The 14,319-nt window shown below is 44.7% G+C and overlaps 1 long non-coding RNA gene across 1 annotated transcript; it reads right to left on the reverse strand.

The window, feature by feature from the left end:
- Positions 1-986: 986 nt before the first annotated feature.
- On the reverse strand, positions 987-6,764 carry LOC128947267 (uncharacterized). Its single transcript, XR_008484040.1, has 3 exons — positions 6,507-6,764; positions 2,004-2,100; positions 987-1,096 (listed from the first exon to the last, which is right to left on the reverse strand). It is a non-coding gene; the product is annotated as an uncharacterized LOC128947267 (long non-coding RNA).
- Positions 6,765-14,319: the final 7,555 nt, after the last annotated feature.

Here is a 14,319-nt window from a genome sequence, read left to right on the forward strand (position 1 = left end):
TCCTTTCCATGATCCCAAACCTTTCCCTGCTCTCAAAACACTTCCAAAAGGGGGAAAATGATGCTGTTCCCCAAACCTTGCTCCCCAAACTTTTCCATGCTCTCAAACCAGTTCCAAAAGGGGAGAAGCTGCCATTCCTCAAACCCTTCCATGATCCCAAATGCTTCCCTGCTCTCAAACCAGTCCCAAAAAAGGGAAAATGCTGCTCCTCCCCAAACCTTGCTCCCCAAACCTTTCCATGCTCCCCAACCTTTCCATGATCCCAAACCTTTCCGTGCTCTCCAACCTTTCCATATTCCAAATCTTTCCCTGCTCCCAAATAATCCAAATCCCAAAGCATCCAAACCTTTCCATGCTCCCCAACCTTTCCATGTTCTCAAACCAGTCCCAAAAAGGGAGAAAATGCTGCTGCTTCCCAAACCTTGCTCTCCAAACTTTTCCATGCTCCCAAACCTTTTCATGCTTCCAAATCAGTTCCAAAAGGCGGAGAAGCTGCTGTTTTACCAAACTTTCCATCTTCCAAACCTTGTCCTGTTCCCAAATAACCCAAATCCCAAAGCATCCAAAGCTTTCCATGGTTCCAAACCTTTCCCTGCTCCCCAAACCAGTCCCAAAATGCTGCATCTGTTCTGTCTTCCTGATCTTTGTGATGTATGTGGACTCGCAGATATTTGGAATTAACAATGCTTGGAAGGGTTTTTGTATTTACACACAAGGCAAGGTCCAAGCAGAGCAGGGAAATGATGGTGAAGGCAGATTAGGATCTGGCCACCACGTGGAACAGGAATATTTGTGCAAAATATTCATTTGTTGTCCCCAAGAAAGCAGCAAACCCTCAGGAAGTGGCATCTTGTGGGCATTGATTTATTTAGGAAGCAGTGAGATGCCCATTGGTCATTGGCATAGGTGACAAACCATAAAATAAATCATCTTTTCTTCACTATGAGTGACCAACCAACACCAATCCATCACCAACATACCTGATGTCCAAGAGGTCTTTAACAAGCACCCAACAAATCTTAATTTGCTCCAAAATGGCTCTGCTGGCCAACAAAACCTCATTCAGCCACTTGCCAGGAGGGTAATGAAGGCTGAGCTAGAACAGAGATTAGACAGAGTAACAGAATAAAGCAGGGATTTATTAAAAGAATATTCTCAATGGATGCACCTTGGGCAGCACAAGAGCCCAGCCAGGGCTGCACCCAAGATGAACCAAAATGGTCCCAAAATGAACCCAAAATGTCCCAAAATGGTCCCAAAACAAAGCCAAAATGAACCCAACATGAACCAAAATGGTCACAAAATGGTCCCAAGATGAACCAAAATGGCCCCAAAATGAACCCAAGGTGAACCCAAATGGTCCCAAAATGAAACCAAGGTGAACCAAAATGGCCCCAAAATGAACCCAAGATGAACCAAAATGCCCCCAAAATGCACGAGCGCTCCCGGGGTCTCTCCCTTGGATCAGTTCCGCTCCATTTGCACCTTGCAGTTCATTGTCCCATCCCAGCTTTAGCCCCTGCAGTCCCACCCTGCTCGTTTTTCTCTCTCCAGCCCACGGTGTTTGTGCTCCTGGGCTGAGATTGGGATCATTTGTCCTTGGTGCCCAGCTGGAGCAGGAATTGTTTTGTCTCCCTGCTCTGTGCACAGAGCTCAGCATCCCCTGATGTGAACCCAGACCCGCACACTAAAGCAGAGCAGAACCTGAAAAATAGAAAACTAAACCTGAGACACCACAGTGAATGGTAAAAACCAAAATAAATGTATTTGAGTGCTGGCTTGTGACCAGATCTCAGAGTCATAAAGGGCAAGCAGTGTGAGCTGGCTGAAGGGGCTGTTTGAACTCTGCCCACTACAAGGTGCTGCTTCTGTGGAGATGCTGGTGGGGAAACGAGGAGGAGGAGGAGGAGGAGGAGGAGGAGGAGGAGGAAGAGCAGCAGATCCAGCCCTGCTCCCTGCTGAAGGCGGCACCAGAAGCTCAGAGGTGAAGGAGAGGAACTCACCAGGCTGACATTTGAAGGGTTAATGGGATTTAAGCTTTGATCTCCCAAGAAAACACGCTGCAAACGTAGCCCAAGGCGCGCTCACCATTTTGTTTGCCTGTAAAACAATGCAATTTGATTTTTGTTGGCTTGTTGTTTTTAAGTGGAACCTCATGGGTGTTCTGTTGAATTCAGCCCACAAAAGCAATTTGTGTCATTTTAATGCAGCTCCTGTGCTAGAAATGTTTGTTTTTAAATGCAAGTTTTATTGTTTTCATTGTTGGCGCATTAAAAGCTCGATCAATAAGAAAAGCAATTCGTGATGCTGCCCTTCAAAATTCCAGCCTTATCTCCCCCATAAATTGGGGCAAATTTGAAAGTGAGGAATAACACGAGCTCATTCTTTTGGGATGTGAAAAGAATAATTCCAGATCTTCTCTGCTTTGACCTGTCCCTATCCATCATCTGTCTTAATATTTCCAGGAGAGTCAGGCTGAGGTGCAGCCCTGGGATAGAAGATGGAGCAGAGAATTCTTTGATTTGTCACTGTGGTAGTGATATTTTAGTGCAGGCACCACTTTTAAAATGGAAGAGAAGGAAACATCCTCCTCTTTCTGCATTTCTGCAGGAAACATCCAAATCTTGACAAGATATGAAGCGTTTGGGCGCAGATTTTAAAAAAAATCTGCCCAAAATCGGGACAAAAGCCAAATCCTGCCCTCAGGTCTGTCTACTGGCTTTCCATTTAGCCTTGTGCGATTCCTTCCACCTCTCAGGGCCTCCTTTTCCCACCTTTACCCAGGGGACAGCACTACAATGGGTTTCTTGCTCTTTGATATTTGAAACACGCTCAGAGATTGCTCAGATGGAGGCGGGAGGAAGAAATCATTATTGTTATATTTTTATAGCCCGTTGCTCCCTGCAGGCTCCCGGAGGTATTTTAAAGTCTCCATAGTCTTGGGCAAGAAGAAGCAAAGAACAATCAGAGTAAATCTGCAGTAGCAGGACATGGATGATCCTTGTGGATCCCTCCCAGCTCAGGATATTTTGTGATTTTCTGATTGATCACTGGATGTGGAGCTGCCACTTCCATTTCCCCCCAAACATCCTCTTCTGATTTCATTTTTTCCTCAAGGAGGTTGGCATTACAAGCAGGAGCAGGGGCAGTGTCAGGTACGACTCTGCACGCCTTCACACCTCGTGAAATCCCATCCAGAATGGTCAAATTAATGAGGAAAACTGCCCGCTGCAGCAATTTCTGAAATAGCTGTGAATGTTTTATTGCCCAAGCATATGCAACAGCAACTTCAGCAAAACATGTGAGTGTGGTGGAGAAAGGACCCAACAGGATCTTTTGGAGAAGCTCACAGCCATGGCCAGCCTCTATTCCTAACTAAATTGGCATTAATCAGCACAGCTTCCTGCAGAAAATCACGCTCAGCAAAGACATTCCTGCTGTATCTCCTCAGTTTGCTGATAATGCCATCAGAGTGGCGTTTTTCAAAACAATAAATGAGCTGAAAACGTGCCTCAAAATCCAACTGAGTTTGGGTTGGCACCCCAATAAAGTCTTCAGGGAAATGGACACTTGCTTGAAGCTCCCACCAGCAGTGGAATTATTTCATTTGGATCAAAGATTTTTCTTCTTGAGAAGTGGTTGCCTCGTAAATTTGGGGGGTCTGGACCAGCCCAGACCCCACAATAATCCCAAATAACCCAAATCCCAAAGCACCCAAACCTTTCCATGCTTCCAAACCTTTCCCTGCTCCAAAATGAATGCCAGAAGGAGAATGCTGCTGCTTCCCAAACATTTCCATGCTTCCAAACCAGTTCCAAAAGGGGGAGAAGCTGCTACTCTCCCAACCTTTCCATGCTCCCAAACCTTTCCATGCTCTCCTAATCTTTCCATGCTCCCAAACTTTTCCATGCTCCCAAACCTTTCCCTGTAAATAAGATTTGAGCCCAACGGGTGCAGAGCACCAGGAATTCCTGCTTTACCCGGCCCAGGGTGCTCAGAAATTTGGCATCTTGCAATCTCAGCTCAGAGCTGCAGAACTCATTCCTGAGACCAGCAAGGAGCTGGGGATAACTCATCTGCATGCTGCAAGTGGCTCCCAGAAAACATTTGCTAAATAATTTAGGAACAAAACCCAGCGATGATAATAAAAAAAAAAAAACCAAGAAGTTTGCTCCCAGATGATGTGCAAATACAAAACAGCAATAATTCTATGAAATGAACTCCCCTAGTGCTACTCTCATATTCCCCACCATCCTCCCAACCCTGATTCTCCTCTGATTCAGCAGCTTTCCTCCTTTTGGCATTTCTGGCTGGCAGGGCTGGATGTACTTGGTTAGAATTCAATGCCACGAGGGGGTTTAGTAACTGAAAGCTGCCTTTTTTCTTTTTTTATTTTTTTTTCCTTTCCTTCCCTTGTTTCCCTGCTCTCTTCAGCAGCTCACAGGAGGTAAACAAAAGTTTAGAAGGGTGCCCTGCACCATTGAGGTCTGTCAAGTTTAAACTGCTTCAGTCCTCCTCAGGTTCCACCAGTAAAAGTCAAAAGCTCCTTTTACGTCCCTCAATTAAATTAAAAGAGGAAAAATGAAACTGCTGTTTGAAATCTCTGGGTCAGCTGGAAAAACACGAGAGCAGAGCCCTTGGCAGGGTGCTGTGACATCCAGTGGGAGCCTGCCCCAGGTGCTGTGCAAAAGCAAAATGCCTGAGACAGGTCTGGGCTCTCGTTAAAACCTTTAAATGAAGTAAAGCAAGAAGAAGAGAATGAGAGGAAGAAAAGGAGCACCAAGCTGGAATTCACTTCAAAACAAGTGAAGGAGAGAATGGGAGCAAAGCAAGGAAGAAGAGAATGAAAGGAAGAAAAGGAGCACCAAGCTGGAATTCACTTCAAAACAAGCAAAGGAGGGAATGAGAGCAAAGCAAGGAAGAAGAGAATGGGATCTAGAAAAGGAGCACCAAGAATGGGAGCAAAGCAAGGAAGAAGAAAATGAGAGCAAGAAAAGGAGCACCAAACTGGAATTCACTTCAAAACAAGTGAAGGAGGGAATGGGAGCAAAGTAAGGAAGAAGAGAATGGAAGCAAAGCAAGGAAGAAGAGAATGAGAAGAAGAAAAGGAGCACCAAGCTGGAATTCACTTCAAAACAAGTGAAGGAGGGAATGGCAGAAAAGCAATGAAGAAGAAAATGAGAGAAAGAAAACGAGCACCAAGAATGGGAGAAGAGCAAGGAAGAAGAGAATGGGATCTAGAAAAGGAGCACCAAGAATGGGAGCAAAGCAAGGAAAAAGAGAATGGGAGCAGGAAAAGGAGCACCAAGCTGGAATTCACTCGCTGGCCCTCCTCCAAGCCAAGGCTCGCTCTGTGTGTTACTTTTGGGATCAGTGTCACACAGGACCCTTCATCCAGACCCTGCTGTCCATGGAGGGACAGCCACAGCCATGGTCCCTTCTGGAACCATCCCTCCTCCAACATCATCCTCAAACCCAGTTCTCAGAATCACTGCAAAGAGGGGAGAGAAATATTAACAGCCAGGAGACAGATGGTGCCATAATAAAATCCTCTCTCTCTCTCTTTTCTTACTTTTTTCCATTGCTTTTGCTTTTCAGGACAGCTCCCCCCAAAGCAGATCGTGCTTGCACTCCACATGTTCATTTTGAGCCTGCTAGATGATCCAAATAAGGGCTGAGAACCTTTCAGAGGTGATGGCACTGATCTGCTGACCTGAGGAAGCTCAAATCAAGAACCAGTTACTTGGAAATAAAGACAAACCATGGCTGCTCTCCAAAAGAGCTCATAAATCTGAGCATCTCCTGCTTGCTCTCCTGTAACAGCTCTAATGTTTCTTCTGCTTTCACCTTGTGAAGGCTGTTCATTATTGCTTTCACCTCTTAGCCTCTCTCAGGATGTCAGCTCCATCTGCCACCACCTACCTGGGGTGGATCTCAGCGAGCCCAGCGCAGGTGCTCCCTTCTCCCTCCTCCTGAATTCTCATACTTGACACAACCCTTCACAACGCACAGAATACTTTATTTCAATCGCCATGCTGCAGTCTCCTCACCTCTTGGCTTTTTTTTTCCCATCCCAAATCACTCCCGGCTCGCCCTTCATTCCATTCCTACCCTGGAATTACTGACAGTGATACAGAGGGTGATGATGATGCCTCATTTTGCTTAGTAATGGCTTTGCTGAGCACCTCAGCCTCCACTTCAGCTGGCACGTTAGCAACCAGAGAACAAACTCTAATTGTTCTGACACTTTAGCACTTGCCAAGCCTGAGCACAGGTAGGGCTGAGGCTGCAGCACTGGAGGAGCACAGAATTCCAGCCTTTGTTGACTCGTGCTTGGCTTCTCCCGTACAAATGTTTTCTGAACCCCTTTCATCCTTCCCTCGCTGCTGCTGAGCATGTCATTTCCCATTCCCTGTTATTCAGCAGCCTTTATATTCACACGCAGCCCAATTTTCTGCCAATATCATCTTTTCATTTATGTCAACTGGATTACATGTTGCTCCTACCTGCCTCCGAGTCACCGCTCGTTTTCTGTGGCAGGTGAAGTTATCTCACAGCACACAGAGCGGGTTTTATTCCACAATTGCATTCCTTTATGCCTCCAAATTGCTCGCCACAGAGCAGGCTGTAATTCTCCTCTGGTGTAAAGCTCATCAGGACAAAACAGAGAGATGGGAGCTGGCACTGAGGGCTCTGGTCAGCTGTTCCTTTCTGCAGGAATTACAGGAGCAGGCAGCGCTGAGGAGGATCCTAACACTTGTGGGATGAATAACCTGTCAGTAGGTGAGGCTTTCTCTCTTGTCACATTAATTAGCAGTCATCTCCTTCCTTTAAACATAATCCTTCCAACACTCCCAGCCTTATTTATTTATATTTTTTTTCCCCCTGCAGTTGGGTGTTCTCCCTCCAGGCTCGGGGCTGGCGTCAGTAGATGGCACTGTGACATTCACTCTTCCAGATTCCTTTTTTGTTCAGCCCCTGAGCAGAGCTTTTGAGTTTTTTACTAAATTTTTTGTCTCTCTGTGTGTGTATTATAATTAGTTTTTGTTTATGCAAGGTTCTGGAGTCCTTCGGGAGCAAACTGTGGAAGCAGGGAGATAATTTGCTTTCCTGCTCTCTGATTGAGGTCAGTTCTTGAGCCAGGAGCAGTCTCTGGGTACCAGCCACCGAGGTGATGCTGAGATTCCTACAGGAAGGGATTATCCTGCAGATTATTCCTCCATTCTCGCTCCGAGGCTGGCACACCAGGGCAATCAAAGCGGGCGAGCAGGGGCAGTGCCCTGCAGCAGCTCAGCCCCCTGTGCCCGGCTCTTGGTGCCTCCTGGCCGCAGATCCGTGCTGCTGTCCTTGGGAGAGGACTCTGTGCTCCAGAGAAAGGCACAGACACAAATATAAACCCATCCTTTGGTGGAATTCCTGATGCTGGGAACCCACACGACAAACCCAGCAAACCCAAAATCTGATTTTTTGCAGGGATCTAGGCTGGGGTTAGCCCAACACATCCAAAACCTGTGGAATGTCAAGGCAAAAAGGACTCAAAAAAAAAAGAATAAAATTCAGTGCCAAAATATGAAAATGAAAAGCCTCCCAATTGGCTTAGTCTACACCATCAGTGTCAGGTGCCTCAAGCTATTTGCTTTCTTTTTGGAGGGAGAAAATAAAAAACATTGTTGCGTTTTATCTGTGCTTAACTTAAGATTCTTGATCTGATGATACCTGGAAACCTCAGTGAAGGCACAGAGCCCTGTTGAGCTAAGTGCTTTTCAAATAGGAGATAATAAATGGATTTAGATGAAGATGTTATCAACTGATTTCACAAAAACCCTTCTCTTAAAAAAAAAAAAGCTGAATATTTACCAAGTTTTTTACTAAAACACCTTTAAAATTTTCTTGTGTTTTCCCCTCTGTTTTGAGCAGCAAGTTCACCCCTCCCTTTTAAATTCTGGTGATGATTTAGCAATAAGCAACATTTCATAGATGCAAAAAGACAGCAGCAAACGAGGGAAAGGAGAATGATAAAAAATTTATCCCCCAAAAAAGAAGTGTTAGCACAAACATCTCTTGTAAATATAAACACGTGCCCATGGATTCAGTCGCACACAAGCACAGAGTGCATCTCAGTGTACAAAATGTCCTTTTGACCTCCTGGGATGAAGTGTCCTCAGCAAGAATTACAATTATCATCAAAGGTTGATTAGCAAGTGTCAGATTGACAAGGAGTCATCAGCAAATATAAATATAGGTCCTGGGAGGAATAGAAGCCTTTGTGGGAGCTGATAGTGTCTTCCAGCACTGAACCTTGATGTTCTACTGCTCCATGACTTTATTTTTACTCCAAGGATGTCAGAGAGAGGAGAGCAGCTCAGTGGGATTTAATATCTGCTGTAAAACATATTCCTCAGAGTGTGACTGACCAGTTGTAACACCCCTGAGACAAGGACGACTCAGGGGAAAAAAGTTGTGAGTTACTCCAGGGAGGATTTTTGGCATCAGAGACCCCCGAAATGTAGCAGGGGAATTATTTTCCTTTTAATGTGCTTACAGCTAAAGGATTGGCTTCCATTCAACTAATAGAAGTGCTAGTGCTTCGAGCCTGCATGCCTGGCATTCCTGCAGTAATACAATTCTGTATTAAAATCTATTCCAGTTGCTTGATTTATGAAAATGGTGCTGCACTCGTACCCAGCACACTGGATCAAAAGGGGGGGAAAGAATAAAAAAAAAAGAGAATTTTTAAACAGAAAGAAAAAGCAAGAGAGAGAGAGAGAACACACTGTTGTCCCTATCTCAGAAGTGGAGCTTTAGTCCTTATAAAAGTTGCCTGTATCCAAAATGTGACAATTTTATTTCAGAAGGTGACGACGTTTTAAGAATTTGTTGCAACTTGTGGACAAAGCCGCAGTTGATTCCCTCTCCAGCATTCCCTGGATTTTGTAATATGTCAATACATCATGTTAATGCAAGTTTTTAAAAAAGGGGAAGAAAAAGCAAAAGCTCCCTTCCTTTTTAAGTATGAGTAATCTATCCAAATCCTACTGAGACACACAAAGGAACGCTGGCAATTTTCCCTTTCATAAAATGCGGACTTTCTTTAAATACTTCCTCCCTACATTTTCAAAGCGGGGCTGTATGAAATGAAGGGGAAATGACACCCTTCCCCATTGAAAAGGAGATTATGTAAAACTGCCTGGAGAAGCCAGCCGTGTTAATGCAAATACAAGTATGATCTTATTCATAAGTTGCCATTGTGCTGGCAGAACATGCCTGGGCTCCGTGTGTCCACCTCCAGCTCTGGGTGAAGAGGAAAACCCTTTTCTTTCAGGAGCTGCGCTGCCCCCGGTTTGCAAATAAATATGAAACCCCAAAGATCACTTTAAAGGAGTGGAGGGCTCGGTTTGCCATTGTGCTGAGCACTCGACGGCACTTGAAGTTAATGAGAGCAGCCAGCAGCCCTGACAATGGGGCAGGGAGAGGATTTTGTGTGCCCAAAGGTGCTGGGGACGCTCAGGGCTCCTTCCCTGCTCCTGTGCTGGCAGCCAGAGCACTGAGGGACAGCCTGGGCCTAGGAAGGGTTTGGGAAAGTCAACCCCACTGGTTGCATTGGAAAAGCACTGAATGGGGCTAACCTGGCTCTAGGAAGGGTTTGAAAAAGTCACATTCACTGATTGTATTCGGCAAAGCACTGAGTGGGGATGGCAGGGCTCTAGGAAGGGTTTGGAAAAGTCAAACTCCACTGATTGTGTTGGGCAAAGCACAGAGTGGGGTTTGGAAAAGTCAAACCCATTGATTGCACTGGACAAAGCATTCAGTGGGGCTAGCCTGGCTCTAGGAATGGTTTGGAAAAGTCAAACCCATTGATTGCACTGGACAAAGCATTCAGTGGGGCTAGCCTGGCTCTAGGAATGGTTTGGAAAAGTCAAACCCATTGATTGCACTGGACAAAGCACTGAGTGGGGTTTGAAAAAGTCACATTCACTGATTGCATTGCACAAAGCACTGAGTGGGGATGGCAGGGCTCTAGGAAGGGTTTGGAAAAGTCAAACCCCACACATTGCATTGGGCACAGCCCTGAGTGGGGAAAGCAGGGCTCTAGGAAGGGTTTGGAAAAGTCAAACCCACTGATTGCATTGGAAAAGCAGTGAGTGGGGATAGCCTGGCTCTAGAAAGGGTTTGGAAAAGTCAAACCCACACACTGCATTGGCAACAGCCCTGAGTGGGGATAGCCTGCCTCTAGGAAGGGCTGGAAAAATCAAACCCACTGATTACTTTGGGCACAGCACGGAGTGAGGTTTGAAAAAGTCAAACCCCACAGATTGCACTGGACAAAGCACTGAGTGGGGATAGCAGGGGCCTAGGAAGGGTTTGGAAATGTCAAACCCACTGATTGTGTTGGGCAAAGCACTGAGTGGGGTTTGAAAAAGTTAAATCCCACTGATTGCATTGGAAAAGCAGTGAGTAGGGAGACCCTCACCCTAGGAAGGGTTTGAAAAAGTCAAACCCCGCTGATTGCATTGGGGACAGCATTGAGTGGGGCAGCCCAGCCCTAGGAAGGGTTTGGAAAAGTCAAACCCACTGATTGGATTGGGCAAAGCACTGAGTGGGGACAGCCTGGCCTCAGGAAGGGTTTGGAAAAGTCAAATCCACTGATTGTGTTGGGCAAAGCACTGAGGGACAGCCTGGCTCTAGGAAGGGTTTGGAAAAGTCAAACCCCACTGATTTCACTGGGGACAGCACTGAGTGGGGCAGCCCAGCCCTAGGAAAGGTTTGGAAAAGTCAAATTCACTGATTGCATTGACACAGCCCCTCTTTCTGCAGCTGTAAAGTGCAGGTGATTCCCAGCTGCAGGACGCCCTGCATCGGTGCCTTATTAAAAAGGTTAAAATCATGGACTCATCGATGTTGGACAAACCTCTGAGATCACCAAGCCCAGCCTTAATTCATATTCCAGGCCTGGAATGTGGGATGAAAGAATAAATTCACCCCAGACCAAATCTGAGACCAAGTGATGCCTCAGAGGACAACAAAGAAGGAAAAGTTCTCATTGCAAAGCTCTGAAGTCCAATCAAAGCTTGTGGTTGAAAAATTCAAGATATAGGTACTTGAGTTTGGCTTTTTGAAAGGAAAGAATATTGCATGGAATAAAGGAAGGTGGGAAGCCCTCAGCCACCAAAAAGGACAATGAATAGAGCATGGTTGGAGGAGCTGCACTATTGCAAACAGACCCAGAACGTGACCCTGCCTTGCCCAAAGTGCCCCTTGAGGCATTTTATCCCTCTGTGTGAACAAGAAAAAACAATCCTGGTGCATTTTTAAAGTAAGTTTACAAGGGAGCTGAGCCTCCTTCTCCTGTCCCCACTTTCCACTCTTCTCTGCTTCCCATGGAAACTTTGTGTGGTGTGAGGAAGCCCAAGGCCTTGGCTGTGTGTATTTAACTTTGGGCTGCTAAACGAGGGCTAATTAATCTTCATTATGAGTGGCTTTTGAAATGGATGCCTGCACTGAGCGCCCTTCCTGTGCAGCTCCAGTCCAGAGGAGTTTCTGGCTCAGCCTGGAGGACCCTGGGGTCTTATCATAGGAAAGGCTGCTCAGTATTTGATGGAGAAATGATCAAAAAACCCTTCCTACCCCGTTCCAGTTGTATATGGCAGCTGGCACCAGTCAAACTGCATTTATTTGTTTGCTGGCTAAAGGTGGAAAATGACCAGGCTAACCCAAAAATCCTCATTTTTTAAATTATCAATATTTCTTCAAAGCAGAAAAGTTTGATTCCCCCCAAAACTGCAGCAGGGATAATTCCCTTATTTTAAAATAAGAGTAACACCAGGTCATATGATAGAAAAAAATCCCCCTGTTTTAATTCCTGGGGGGTTAGTTTTGGTTATAAATAACCAAAACTTGAGATATTAATTTTAAAAAAATGGGTTTTTTAAAGTAATATATAAAAAAAATATAACAGGAATTTACTATTTGCATCAAAGCAATCTGAGTTAGTTTTAAGAAAACATTTAAACTAAAGGTTTTCTAAGCCACAAGAAACCAAAAATTAACATATTTTAGCAGTGGCAGTGCAAAGCCCTTCAGATCCTGCTTGGTTCAGCAGCCAGAGCCCAAACCCAACCCTGTGGTTGAAGGTTTGCCTTTTGTAAATGTATAAAACATCACAAACCCCAAATGGTGGAAATTCTGATTTCCAGGCTTTTAATTACTTTGCTTTTTAGCTCCATTTCCATTGGATCGAAGCACATTAGATCATCGCCCAAAATCTTTATCTGAGGGGCCACATTTCCAAATGTTTCTCCACTACAAACATGCCATGCAACAACACCCAAAAAAACCAGGTGATGTGGGGAGAAACCAACCAAATTTAGGGATTTTTCTCTTTTTATTTTCTATTTTGACAGAATCAGGAGGTGGGGAAAAAGAAAGTTAACTTCCTCTCCTCCTCCTCCCAAGCCAGTTTCATTCTTTAATCTCTCCAAAGAATTATTAAATCTTTTAAAAGATCAAACACCGGGATCCTTCACAAAGGTTGTCACAATGAATTCGTTTGCAGAGCTTTCATCCCTCCCTCCCCACTGTGCTGAAATAATGTTGACTATTTTTCCCTGTCTCCCTGGCTTGCTGCAAAGATCCAGTGGCAGAGGTTGCTGCAAGGACTCAATTTCCCACTTTTTTTTTATCCCACCTGGCGCTGAAATATCCTCAGGAATTAAAAAATCCAGGTGGTGGGACCTTGCTGTGGGTGTGCTGTCCTAAAATGAGCTCAGAAAAGGAGATTTTTCAAAATGAGATTGGTGACAGTGGAGAGCAGGGGAAGGGAAGAGCAGGGATCCCCAAAAAGGGAGGGGGATCCCCAAAACTAAAGGGTAATCCCAAAAAAACTGAGGGTCATCTCCCAAAAGGGACGGAGATCCCCAAAAAGGGACCACAAACCCCAAAACCAAAGGTTAATCCCCAAAAAGGGAAGGGGATCCCCAAAAACGGAAGGAGATCCCCAAAAGCAAAGGTTAATCCCCAAAAAGGGAACGTAAACCCCAAAACCAAAGGGTAATCCCCAAAAAGGGAAGGGGATCCCCAAAAAGGGAACATAAACCCCAAAAACAGAGGTTAATCCCCAAATAGGGAACAGGATCCCCAAAAAGGGAACATAAACCCCAAAACCAAAGAGTAATCCCCAAAAAGGAAGGAGATCCCCAAAAACAGAGGTTAACCCCTCCAAAAGGGAGGGGGATCCCCAAAACCAAAGGGTAATCCAAGAAAACTGAGGTTAATCCCCAAAAAACTGAGGGCAATCCCCAAAATTTCCATTTTTTTAGGAGTGCTGCTCTTGGTTTAAGAGAGCAGATCTGATTTTATTGCTAGGGAGCCCAATTAGAACCAATCAGGGCTGTGCAGAGCATCAAATTTCTTTGGCTTAATTAGAGATATCTCAATTAACAAACACACACGCCACAAAACACAACCAAAGACCACAGATTTCTAGATATAACTAGAAAAATTGGAGCAAAAAAATCCACAGATTTCTAGAAATAACTAGAAAAATCCAAGAAACAAATCCAATAAAAAATCCACAGATTTCTAGAAATAACTAAAAAAATCCAATTAAAAGTCCATAGATTTCTAGAATTACTACAAAAATCCAAGAAAAAAACCCCACAGATTTCTGGAAATAACTACAAAAATCCAAGAAAAAAATCCAAGAAAAAGTCCACAGATTTCTAGAAATACCTACAATATTCCAAGAAAAGGAACAACTTTGTTGTCTAATAACCACACCAATAAGTTCATTCACTGCTGGCTTGATTATTGTTAAATTGCCACTTTAACAATGCTTATTATTAATTTCATGGGGCCATTTCATGGAAATCTTGATTTCTTGTGTCTCTACCCCCAGAAAACATTGATTTTTATCACGACCACAGAGGCTTTGCTTCCCCAGAGGTGAATTTGCTCAGGAACTGCACCTCCATGAGGAGATTAAAAGTGATTTTTTTCCTAAATTTTTCAGCTAAAAGTGAAGAATGGAAATGTGAGAGGCAAACAGCTCCCACAAAATCCTGGAGTCACAGAAACACTGCTTGGGAATCAATCTCCTTCAGGTGCTTAGACAAATCCTGCTAAGTCAATTTTTCAGTCAAAATTTAGAGCACAACAGCTCCTCAATGATAATTTTTTCCTGATTTTCTAAGGGACCCAGAGCAGGAGGATCACAAAACCCAACCAGGTGATTTTCCAGCTCGTTGTCTTTGGCCCAAACCGCGCAAATTGAGCTTTTCCCCAGCTCCTTTCCTGCCCAGACCCCAGCTCCCAGCTCTCCCT

The sequence above is a fragment of the Melozone crissalis genome, unplaced genomic scaffold (genome assembly GCF_028551555.1).
Source record: "Melozone crissalis strain CALT ecotype California unplaced genomic scaffold, PUWL_Pcris_2 ptg000092l_1, whole genome shotgun sequence".
Lineage (NCBI taxonomy): Eukaryota > Metazoa > Chordata > Aves > Passeriformes > Passerellidae > Melozone > Melozone crissalis.